The sequence below is a fragment of the Staurois parvus genome, unplaced genomic scaffold (genome assembly GCF_062004578.1).
Source record: "Staurois parvus isolate SC_StPar_1 unplaced genomic scaffold, SC_StPar_1.0 ptg001220l, whole genome shotgun sequence".
NCBI classification, from domain to species: Eukaryota; Metazoa; Chordata; class Amphibia; order Anura; family Ranidae; genus Staurois; species Staurois parvus.
In genome coordinates this window covers 1,032,451-1,045,557 of record NW_028319016.1, presented here as the reverse complement: position 1 = coordinate 1,045,557, position 13,107 = coordinate 1,032,451, and the positions used below count along the sequence as shown (strand labels likewise).

Here is a 13,107-nt window from a genome sequence, read left to right as displayed (position 1 = left end):
GAAAATGCCCTTTATTGGTAATTAGTGTAGAAGTGACCCCCTTACATTGGACTTCAGTAGGAAATTGTCAGCCTTCCATTGGTGGTCAATAGAAATATGTCTCCTCATGTTGGTAGTCAATGGAGAAAGACTCCCTTAATGACAGTGATCAGTGTAGAAGTGACCCCCTACATCAGTGATCAGTGTAGAAGTGACCCCCTACATTGGATGTCAGTGGCAAATTGTCTCCTTACATTGACGGTCAATAGAAAATGCCCCCTAACATTGGTGATCAATGGATAAAAAGGCCTTTTTTTTGGTGAGAGGTGTAGAAGTGACCCCTTTTATTGGATGCCAGTGGGAAATTGCCCCCTTACATTGATGGTCAGTTGAAAATGCCCCCTCACATTGGTGGTCAATAAATAAAACATGGGCAGCACAGTGGCTAAATGGTTAGCACTTCAGCCTGGCAGTACTGGGGTTGTTGGTTTGAATCCGAGCCATGGCATCACCTGCCTGGAGTTTGCATGTTCTCCCTGTGCCTACGTGGGCTTCCTCCAGGTACTCCAGTTTCCTCCCACACTCCAAGGACATGCTGGTATGTTAATTGGATCCTGTCTAAATTGGCCCTAGTATGTATGAATGTGAGTTAGGGACCTTAGATTGTAAGCCCCTCGGGGGCGGGGACTGATGTGAATGTACAATATATATGTAAAGCACTGTGTATATTGACGGCACTATGTAAGTACCTAAAATAAATAAATAAATCCTTTTCTGGTAATCAGTGTAGAAGGGACCCCTTACATCGGACATCAGTAGGAAACTGTCAGTCCTCCAATGATGGTCAATCGAAAAATGCCTCCTCATGTTGGTAGTCAATGAAGAAAGGCTCCCTTAAGGATAGTGATCAGTGTAGAAGTGACCCCCTACATTGGACGTCAGTGGCAAGTTGACACACTTGATGATCAATGGAAAAGAACCTTTTTCTTTGCAGCTTTGCATTGAGTGGGGAAGGGTGAGTCCCCGCTGTGTCCACCCTTCTTTTCTTGTCTTAAGGATCTTTGTCACCGAGACAGAAATTTAGGTGAAATCCAAAGCTTATGAGTTGTCATCTTAGCAAGAGGTCAGGGAAATCCACCCATGAGGACATTTGTACTTGTTAACTAAGAATTGGGAAGTTCGTTCTTCTGAGAAAGGAAAATCATTTCCTCCTGTTTCCTGTTTCTAGTAGTTCATAGACTTAATAATAACATGCAATCCCAAGCACCATACTTCCTTGTATTAAGAGAGGTATAGACTCCAGAGAGACATCGTCTGTCCTGTACAAATCATTGGTGCAGTTCAGTTTTGGGCTTCTGTTCAAAGGAAGGATATCGAAGAACTGGAGAAAGTGCAACGAAGGGCGACCAAAGTGATAAACGGCATGGAGGAGCTCAGCTATGAGGACAGATTAGAGGAACTGAATTTATACTCTCTTGAGAAGAGCACAGGGGGGATATTAAATCCTGTATAATAATAATAATACCACCACAAAGCTCCTAATTCACTCCCTGGTTATCTCGCTTCCACTACTGCAACTCCCTCCTCATTGGGTTACCTTTACATAGGCTATCCCCCCCCCCCCAGTCCATCATGAATGTTGCTGCCACGCTCATCCACCTTACCAACTGTTCAGTGTCTGCTACCCCTCTCCGCCGATCCCTCCACTGGCCTCCACCCCTCTATGCCGATCCCTCCACTGGCCTCCACCCCTCTATGCCGATCCCTCCACTGGCTTCCATCCCTCTATGCCAATCCCTCCACTGGCTTCCATCCCTCTATGCCAATCCCTCCACTGGCCTCCACCCCTCTATGCCAATCCTTCCATTGGCTTCCACCCCTCTATGCCAATCCCTCCACTGGCCTCCACCCCTCTATGCCAATCCCTCCACTGGCCTCCACCCCTCTATGCCAATTCCTCCACTGGCTTCCACCCCTCTATGCCAATCCCTCCACTGGCCTCCACCCCTCTATGCCAATCCTTCCACTGGCTTCCACCGCTCTATGCAAATCCCTCCACTGGCCTCCACCCCTCTATGCCAATCCCTCCACTGGCTTCCATCCCTCTATGCCAATCCCTCCACTGGCCTCCACCCCTCTATGCCAATCCTTCCATTGGATTCCGTTCAGTGTCTGCTACTCCTCTCCGCCGATCCCTCCACTGACCTCCACCCTTCTCTGCCAATCCCTCCACTGGCCTTCACCCCTCTATGCCAATCCCTCCACTGGCCTCCACCCCTCTATGTCAATCCCTCCACTGGCCTCCACCCCTCTATGCCAATCCCTCCACTGGCTTCCACCCCTCTATGCCAATCCCTCCACTGGCTTCCATCCCTCTATGCCAATCCCTCCACTGGCCTCCACCCCTCTATGCCAATCCTTCCACTGGCTTCCACCACTCTATGCCAATCCCTCCACTGGCCTCCACCCCTCTATGCCAATCCCTCCACTGGCTTCCACCACTCTATGCCAATCCCTCCACTGGCTTCCACCCCTCTATGCCAATCCCTCCATTGGCCTCCACCCCTCTATGCCAATCCCTCCACTTTCCTCCACCCCTCTATGCCAATCCCTCCACTGGCTTCCACTCACACAGCGAATATTCATGAATATAATGAATATATTTTGAATATAATATTCAAAATGTTAAACAAAAACTTACAAAGCCATCCACAACTCTGCCCCCAGCTGACTGGCAGCAGTGACAGGCACAGATTGGCAGCACTGTTGGGAACTGATGGACAGCACTGATGGGCACTGATGAGGCAGCACGGATAGGCAGCACTGATGAGGCAGCACGTATAGGCAGCACTGATGGGCACTGATAGGCTGCACTGATGAGGCAGTACTGGTGGGCATTGATGAGGAGGCACTGATGATGCTGCATTGATTTGCAGCACTGATGGGCACTGATATGACAGGCACAGATTGGCATCACTGTTGGGAACTGATGGACAGCACTGATGGGCACTTTCGGGCTGCACTGTTATCAGTGCCCTGAATTCTCAGTGCAGATGTCTGCTTACTTTCCTCGTGCTCTAACAGTGTGAGGAAAGAACTACCGATAACCGGCAAGTGTATTTACATAGTGGTCAGCTGTGATTGGACACACCTGACCACTGTGGTTGACCTTTCACCATGTCATGCCGCTAGGGACGTGCGCGGGGCGCGTTCTAGGAGAACGTCATATGACGCCCTCCCAGAACTGGACAAGCGCGCTGTAGCCAATATAGTGTGGTAATAAGGTGGCTAAAGTGACACAGCGCTGTATAGCAAAAAATAGCGTGGTCATGAAGGAGGTAAAATTTTCCGGAGCTGAACTGGTTAACCCTTTGAGGACCAAGGGACGTATTTGTCCCATGTTTGCAATTGTGTGTATCATCTGATTAAGAACTTAAAACTTTTTTTTTTTTTGGTTTGAGTCAAAATATTAGTTCTTATCAACAAACAACAAATGGATCTAGCTTTTTGCCAATTATTTTGTGAAATGGCTTAGTTACAGCAACGGAAGTGTATGAACTTTAAAAACATAAAAATTGATTCTTTTGGCGTTCCAAAACCTTACGGTCCTCAAAGGGTTAAATAGTTTTTTGTCTTCCTTTGGATCAACAACGGCTATAGGCTTCGGTATATGGAGGTTTCTGTTGGTTGAGCATGATGGACTTGCATCTTTGGTAAACCTATGTAACTATGTTTCCAGGATAGACATGACGGAAAATATTTGAACGGGTTTGAAGCCTCTCCCTACTATACTAACTATACTAACTACAACACAAATAAACTTTGCCTCTTTTCCTTACTTCGTGGCAATACCCCACATTCCCTTCCAGTTTATCTTCTTTTCTTGTTCCAAAAAATCTTTATGGTAACATTATAGAATTTTAAAACACTTGTAACAATGTTTGCCATAGTCTGTATATGTTGTTTTCTTTTTTCTTTCACCTAAAAAAAACTAATTATTGAAACTTAATTTATTTGCCTTTACATACACTTAGAAAAGGGCACCCAAATCACTGTCTTTCTTCTTTTTTAAAGTACAGTATATGTACAACATAATAGTGAAAAGATTTGATTTGCCCCTCTGTTTGCTCTGGTGACCATTGTCAACAGGACAGTAAAGGTAGAAAATAAAACATTATAGAGTTGTCACCAAAGCAAGAAAAGGTAGTGACTAGTGATTCCAGAGCAGAGTAATTCCAATTATGGGGCCCCCGGGCAATAGGGGGCCCCTGTGTCCTTGCCCACACTCAAACCACACCCAAAAAAGCCTATGAAAGGTACCAGGGGCATCTCATGGGGCCCCTTACTGACCCCGGGCCCTCGGGCAGTGCCCGAGTTTCCGAATAGTCAGTCTGCCCCTGTTCCAGAGAAAAATGTCTAAGATGGGCTTCCCCTTCATTTTTTTTAATCAGATGTTTTGAAAATGTTAGAATTTTCAGTAAAAATAATGAAATGAAATGAATAATAATATGACCAGAAAAAAAAAACAAAGCAGACAGTTGAAATAGTACTGTTCACTCACACTGGTGGTCTGTAGAGAAATGCTGTCTGTCATGGAATTTGTCAGCTGGTGGTAAGGGGGGACAGGTCCCCTCAGATGGGTGCTCAGTTGGAAAAATAACCCCTTTACATTGGTGGCCATTGAAAGAAAGGCCCATTTAAATTGGGGGTTTGTGGGAAGAATGTTCCTTACATTGGGGGTCAGTAGAAATAATACTCCTTACATTGGGGGTCAGTGGGAAGAATTCTCCTTACATTGGGGGTTTGTGGGAAGAATGTCACTTGCATTGGTGCCCAGAGAGAAGTATGTCCCTTACATTTATGGTCAATGGGAGAAATGTTCCTTACATGGGGGGTGTGTTGGAAGAATACCTTTTACATTGGTGTTCAGTGGTAAAGATGTTCCTTACATTGGTGGTCAGTGGTTAAGATGTTCCTTATATTGGGGGTCAGTGGGAAGAATGTCCTTTATATTGGTGATCAGTGGGAAGAATGCTCCTTACATTGGTGGTCAGTGGGAAGAATGTTCCTTACATTGGTGGTCAGTGGGAAGAATGCTCCTTATATTGGTTGTCAGTGGGAAGAATGTCCCTTACATTGGTTATCAGTGAGTGGAATGCCCCTTTCATTGGTGGCTTTGGGAAGAAGGTTCCTTTTATTGGTGGTCAGTGGGAAGAATGTCCTTTTTATTGGTGGTCAGTGGGAAGAATGCCCCTTACATTGGCAGTAGGGTAGGAAGAATGCTCCTTACATTGGTGGTCATTAGGTATATGCCCCTTACATTGGTGGCCATTGGGAAGAATGTCCCTTACATTGATGATCAGTGGGAAGAATGCCCCTTACATTGGTGATCAGTAGGTATAATGATCCTTACATTGGTAGCTTTGGGAAGAATGTCCCTTTTATTGGTGGTCAGTTGGAAGAATGCCCCTTACATTGGTAGTAGGGAGGGAAGAATGCTCCTTACATTGTTAATCAGTAGGAGGAATGCTTCTTACATTGGTGGCCATTTGGTAGAATGCCCCATACATTGGTGGTCAGTGGGAAGAATGTCCCTTACATTGGTGGTCAGTGGGAAGAATGACCCTTACATTGGTGGCCAGTTGGTAGAATGCCCCATACATTGGTGGCCAGTGGGAAGAATGTCCCTTACATTGGTGATCAGTGGGAAGAATGTCCCTTACATTGGTGATCAGTGGGTAGAATGTCCCTTACATTGGTGGCCAGTGGGAAGAATGTCCCTTACATTGGTGGTCAGTGGGAAAAATGGCCCATTACAGATAACTAAAAACATGACTGGTGTCCATGGCTACTTATCTGAGAGGCAGAATTTGATATTTGCTCAAGGAACACCTGGTGACCTCTTGAGGAACCCTAGTTGAGAAAGGCTGCTATAGAGAATGGAAACACTATGCTTACCGGGATATAATTATCAATGAAAGGACACAGTGTAGAGAGAGTTTATGTATGGGATGTACCATCAACATACCAACAATTGAACAATAACAAAGAAAGAAAAATAATAAAGAAGAGTGAAAATATAATAATAAGCACCACCTGTTGATCAGCAGGGAGCAGTCCCGTCCCGTCCTGACAGCCGTAAACAATATCCTATACTGCAAGAAACATAAAGAGTAAAGGTCAGGAAAGATGTGACTCCAAATATAAACTCACAATAGACTAAGTGATGCAACACCAGAACCACCCAGTGTGACTTCACAAAATCGATGTTTGAAAAAGAATGAGGAGCGTGATGTTAATTGATCGCCTCTGGGCAGCATACTAGTTGAAGAACACCAAGTTTTTGAGTCTGGGTTTGGCTTCTTGGTATGACAATAATGAAGTGGACATCTGCACACCATCAATCCATGGGAAATGGTCTACTTTTTAGACCCAGTAGGACCCAATTATCTTTTTAAATTTGGATGAATTCCCCACCCCAAATGCTTGTGCTTTTCAAATGCATGCAACTGGAGCATCTCCTTCAACAAGTCCCCAAGAGTCAGAGACGTCAGTGAGATCCAACTCTTAGCAAGCATTCTCTCAATTTTTGAGAGACTTCCTTTCATTCCAAGAAAGGAGGTAAAGGGAAACCTCCTGAGCAGGACACACCCAATAAACATTTACCAGTTAGGGGTTTAACTAAAAAATGTAAAATTAGAGAAATTCTGTCCATTTGGGCCCAACTGCAACTACATTTCAAGGTCCACTCATTTTACAGACCACTCCCTTTCCGGCAACGAAGGTTAACTGTACTGCGTATCCTCCTCCTGCACAAGTTAGTTGCTACATTATCACTCCGCATGGATGCTTACACGCAGGAGCCTTTCACCAATGAGGCCCAGCGAGGTGATCACATATGAGGGGCGTTCCACCAATGAGGCCCAGCGAGGCGGCCACATTGGAGGGGCGTTCCATCAATGAGGTCCAGTGAGGTGACCGTATTGGAGGGGCGTTCCACCAATGAGGCCCAGTGAGGCGACCGTATTGGAGGGGCGCTCCACCAATGAGGCCAAGCTAGGCGACTGCATTGGAGGGGCGTTCCACCAATGAGGCCCAGAGAGGCGATCACATTGGAGGGGCGTTCCACCAATGAGGCCCAGCGAGGCGACCACATTGGAGAGGCGTTCCATCAATGAGGTCCAGTGAGGCGACTGCATTGGAGGGGCGTTCCACCAATGAGGCCCAGCGAAGCGATCACATTGGAGGGGCGTTCCATCAATGAGGTCCAGTGAGGCGACCGTATTGGAGGGGCGTTCCACCAACGAGGCCAAGTGAGGCGACCGTATTGGAGGGGCGTTCCACCAATGAGGCCCAGCTAGGCGACTGCATTGGAGGGGCGTTCCACCAATGAGACCCAGCAAAGCGACCGCATTGGAGGGGCATTCCACCAATGAGGCCCAGCGAGGCAACCGTATTGGAGGAGCGTTTCACCAATGAGGCCCAGCGAGGTGACCTCATTGGAGGGGCGTTCCACCAATGAGGCCCAGCGAGGTGACCTCATTGGAGGGGCATTCCACCAATGAGGCCCAGCGAGGTGACCATATTGCAGGGACATTCCACCAATGAGGCTCAACGAGGCGACTGCATTGGAGGGGCATTCCATCAATGAGGCCCAGCGAGGCGACCGCATTGGAGTGGCATTCCACCAATGAGGCCCAGCGAGGTGACTGCATTGGGAGGCTATAATACCCTCACTGCAGCTCAGTACCGTTACCCTATATGCACAGAGCAGTGCTACTAAACTGATTTTTGGTGGCTTGGCTTCACAGCGTTATTGGTTGCCCACCTGCACCATAAAAACCCACGATGCTGGTTGACGACCAAGGACGATCCAGCCACCTGCATCCTGCGTCATGTGTATGGATGAAGGGGGTCAGACGTCATGTGTATGGAGTAAGGGGGTCAGACGTCATGTGTATGGAGTGAGGGGGGTCAGCAGGGGTGGACTGACAACTCATGGGGACCCCGGGCAATAGGGGACCATGGGGCCCCTGCGTCCTTGCCCAAACTCAAAAAAGCCTATGAAAAAGGTACCAGGGGCATCTAATGGGGCCCCCTACTGACCCCGGGCCCTCAGCCAGTGCCTGAGTTTCCAAATGGTCAGTCCGCCCCTGGGGGTCAGATGCCATGTGTATGGAGTGAGGGGGTCGGACGTCATGTGTATGGAGTGAGGGGGTCGGACGTCATGTGTATGGAGTGAGGGGGTCGGACGTCATGTGTATGGAGTGAGGGGGTCGGACGTCATGTGTATGGATGGAGGGGGTCAGACGCCATGTGTATGGAGTGAGGGGGCCAGACGTCATGTGTATGGAGTCAAGGGGTCAGACGTCTTGTGTATGGAGTCAAGGGGTCAGACGTCTTGTGTATGGAGTCAAGGGGTCAGACGTCATGTGTATGGAGTCAAGGGGTCAGACGTCATGTGTATGGAGTGAGGGGGTCAGATGTCATTTGTATGGAGTGAGGGGGTCAGACGTCATGTGTATGGAGTCAAGGGGTCAGACGTCATGTATATGGAGTGAGGGGGTCAGACGTCATGTGTATGGAGTGAGAGGGGTCGGACGTCATGTGTATGGAGTGAGGGGGTCAGGCGTCTTGTGTATGGAGTGAGGGGGTCAGACGTCATGTGTATGGAGTCAAGGGGTCAGACGTCATGTGTATGGAGTGAGGGGGTCGGACGTCTTGTGTATGGAGTGAGGGGGTCAGACGTCATGTGTATGGAGTCAAGGGGTCAGACGTCATGTGTATGGAGTGAGGGGGTCGGACGTCATGTGTATGGAGTGAGGGGGTCAGACGTATTGTGTTGCTGGACCTCTAGTATGTCTCGGGGTTGTTCCTCTGCAGATGTTTCGGATGATAATGTGGTTCTAGTTGTTGGTTTAGGTCGGTATGCGGCTCTGTAGGTTACAGTGTCATAATGTAGGGAATGTAGAGCGTCATGTCGGACCGGTCTGTCTGACACCATAAATCATGGAACTTTCCTGACAGTTTTCTTTGCATGTTATGTACAGTACATCATAAGAAGCTTTGCATATTTAACCCATATATCATAAAATGTACATTTGTATTATGACCTGTATTTATATAGGACAAGCAATATAGGGAGCGCTTACATTGTGCACATGAGACCCTGGCCCCAGGAGCTTACAATCTAAGCTCCCTATCTCACATACTATGAATAATAGACTGAAGCCAATTAGGGTGCATTCACACTTGCGAATGCACCTGCAGTCCGATTACATGCGAGTAGTGATGGGCCGAACACCCCCTGTTCAGTTTGTGGTCGAACATTCGAACCTACCGAAAGCTCGACCGCGAACTTCAGAACGGGACAATTCACTAAGCGGTATCTTACGGCATCTGAGTATGTGGTCAGATCCCGCACAGATACTAAAATCCGGCATGAGTTCTATTATGACATAATTCGGTATTTTAGTAGTGATACATTCGTTCATGTCCAGGGGCGGACTGACCATTTGGAAACTCGGGCACTGCCCGAGGGCCCGGGGTCAGTAGGGGGCCCCATGAGATGCCCCTGGTACCTTTTTCATAGGCTTTTTTGAATTTGGGGAAGGACACAGGGGCCCCATGTTCCCCTATTGCCCGGGGGTCCCGTGAGTTGTCAGTCCGCCCCTGTTCATGTCTCAGCCAGGGGCGGACTGACCATTTGGAAACTCGGGCACTGCCCAAGGACCCGGGGTCAGTAGGGGGACCCATGAGATGCCCCTGGTACCTTTATCATAGGCTTTTTTGAGTTTGGGCAAGGTCACAGGGGCCCCATTATCCCTTATTGCCCGGGGGCCCCATGAGTTGTCAGTCCGCCCCTGGTCTCAGCTGTTAGTGGGGTTCCCTGCTGACAGCTGAATGGAAAAAGAATTGCTGGCAATTAAAAAAATTAACAAAAAAAAGCCTTTTTTTTTTTAAAATGCCATGGCCCCCCCCCCCCCCCAAAATCCATACCAGACCCTTATCTGAGCACGCAGCCCGGCAGGCCAGGAAAAGGGGGAGACGAGTGAACCATACCAGGCCACATGCCCTCAACATGGGGGGTACTTTGGCGCAGGGGGGTTCTCCACCTCCAAGGCACCTTGTCCCCATGTTGATGGGGACAAGGACCTCTTCCCACAACCCTGGGCGGTGGTTGTGGGGATCTGCGGGCGGGGGGTTTATCAGAACCTGGAAGCCCCCTTTAACAAGGAGGCCCCCAGATCCAGCCCCCCCCCATGTAAATGAGTATGGGGTACATGGTACCGCTACTTCTTCACAAAAAAAGTGCAGTGTAAAAAATGACAGGGGACAGTCTTTGACAAGTCCTTTATTAAAAACAAAAATTAAAAAACTGTCCCTGGAAATAGATCCGGCGTCACTCACAGTGCCCACCGCCAACCGCCAACCCGAAAAAAGAAAAAAAAAACCCGCTCTGCTTGTGACTCCATCTGACAGCTGCGCCAGCCTGACAGTTCTTAAATATCTAAGGCGCGGGGCCACCTGGTGACGTCATTGTGTGCCGCGATTGACCTGCGGTAAGGTGCATTGCTTTGGCCAATCACAATGCACTGTCAGAGTGCAGTGCATTGTGGGGTGCGACCAGGGGCGGACTGACAACTCAAGGGGATCATGGGGCCCCTGTGTCCTCGCCCACACTCAAACCACACCCAAAAAAACCTATGAAAGGTACCAGGGGCATCTCATGGGGCCCCCTACTGACCCCGGGCCCTCGGGCATTGCCCGAGTGCTCGAATGGTCAGTCCGCCCCTGGGTACGACGGATGAACAGCCCACCGAATGACCTTACCGTTCGTGTTTGTTCGCTGAACAGCTGATGTTCGAGCCGAACTTACATTCGACTTGAAACATCAAGCCCAACCAGGGGCGGACTGACCATTTGGAAACTCGGTCACTGCCCGAGGGCCCGGGGTCAATAGGGGGCGCCATGAGATGCCCCTGGTACCTTTTTCATAGGCTTTTTTGAGTTTGGGCAAGGACACAGTGGCCCCATGATCCCCTATTGCCCGGGGGCCCCATGAGTTGTCAGTCCGCCCCTGAGCCCAACTCTACATGTGACAACCCCAATTAGCTGATAGTAGGCAGCCCCATTGAAAGCAATGTGAGGATGCTGGTTCAACAGCTAATCCCGCCCACTCGCATGTAGTTGCTCATGCAGTGATTGGCCCTGGATCCACACTGCCTGCATCCAGGGCCGATCATTCACATGTCATCGCTGCATGAGCAATTACATGTGAGCGGACGCAGTTAGCTGCGGGAGTCAGCAGCCTCCCATTGCTGTCAATGGGGTTACCTCTCCTATGCCATATGCATACGTGATCCTGAGCCTCCATCACTAAGGGGCGGTTCACACTATAGAAACGCAGTCCAGATGCGTTCTTGATGCGTCTTTGCATGTGCGTTTTGGGCGCATTCCAGTGCATTTTTGATGCGTTTTTGACGTGTTCCAGTATGTTTTTTATGCATTCCAGTTCATTTTTTCCCCCACTTTCTTTTTCTTCAGTTCAAATAGGGAATGTGTGTTCCAGAGTGTTTTTGGTGCGTTCCGGTGCATTTTTGATGCGTTTTTGATGCGTTCCAGAGTGTTTTTTATGCATTCCAGTTCATTCCCTCCCCCCCACTTTCTTTTTCTTCAGTTCAAATAGGGAAATGTGTGTTCCGGTGCATTTTTGATGCGTTTTACGACGTTCCAGTGCAGTTCTGTGCAGAAAAAAATGCAGCTTATTCTACTTTTTTTTTTTGCACAGAACCTAAGGGCCAGTTCACACTCCATGCGTTTCAGTTGCTTTTTTTCTGCAACCAAAATGCACAGAAAGTAGGTGATATGGTTGTCAATGTCATAGTTCACATCAGTGCTTGCAGTTCCAGTGCGTTCCGGTGGCAGAAAAGTAGAACAGGCTGCATTTTTTCTGCACAGAAGTGCACTGGAACGTGGTAAAACGCATTAAAAACACACAAAAACACACTAAAATCGTACTGGAACGCACATGTCCCTATTTAAATGGAAGAAAAAGAGAGGGGGACAAATGCACTGGAACGCATCAAAAACACGGCAAAAACGCCCATGCACAAGCACATCTGGAAAGCATCTGGACTGCGTTTCTATAGTGTGAACCGGCCCTTAAAGAACTAAAGGGGAGGGCCGGGGACAGGCTGGGGAAGAAAGTGCTAGATGATACTGGACGTCCCCCAGACAGGAAATAAGATGGGCCCTATCTGACTAATGCATGTTGTGAGGCGCTCACAGTGTGCGGTGAGATCAGAGGAAGTAATTTCAGTCCAGGAGAGGAGCCGGTACAACCGGGCAAGACTAGTAGAGTCCAGTGGTGGGGACTCCTCATTGGAAGACTGAAATTGAACCTCCAATCAAGGAGGACGTCTAGCGCTCCCCTGGACCCCTTTACAGTAACACTAGCAAAAATGTCCCCCCCCCCCCTATACACCCAGATAATATCATTATCATTTTATTTCCAGATGTCCTGAGGACTTATGGGACAACCTGTAGGAGCAACTCACCCCTGGAAGGACTAAGTCACCGCTGTGCAGGTAAGGAAACCATGAAAACATGGCCTGTTAGGGGTGTAAGGCTGAGTCCTGTTCATATAGAGAAGCATCAATCCTCATGCACACGGGACGTTTCTACAGCGGCTGTTTTTGGCTTTTGACGTTCTTTTCTACATCCAGTAAACCCCCCAGCATGTTCTCCTACGTGTCCATCCCCGGCATGTTCTCCTACGTGTCCATCCCCGGCATGTTCTCCTACGTGTCCATCCCCGGCACGTTATCCTATGTGTCCATCCCTGGCATGTTGTCCAATGTGTCCATCCCCGGCATGTTCTCCTACGTGTCCATCCCCGGCCTGTTATCCTACGTGTCCATCCCCGGCACGTTATCCTATGTGTCCATCCCCGGCGTGTTATCCTATGTGTCCATCCCCGGCATGTTATCCTATGTGTCCATCCCCGGCATGTTATCCTATGTGTCCATCCCCGGCACGTTATCCTATGTGTCCATCCCTGGCATGTTGTCCAATGTGTCCATCCCCGGCATGTTCTCCTACGTGTCCATCCCCGGCCTGTTATCC

General features: G+C 48.8%; 1 protein-coding gene across 2 annotated transcripts in view; it reads left to right on the top strand.

Annotated features, from left to right (window-relative positions):
* The window catches only part of RNF225 (ring finger protein 225), a 35,830-nt gene that overhangs the window by 7,253 nt on the left and 15,470 nt on the right, over window positions 1-13,107 (top strand). The window contains exon 2 of one of the 2 annotated variants that reach the window (XM_089660241.1): window positions 12,498-12,569. The exons of the other annotated variant lie outside the window; for it this stretch is intronic. The gene's annotated coding sequence lies outside the window, so the exon portion shown is untranslated. The remainder of the gene's footprint in view (window positions 1-12,497; window positions 12,570-13,107) is intronic. 2 annotated transcript variants of the gene reach the window in all.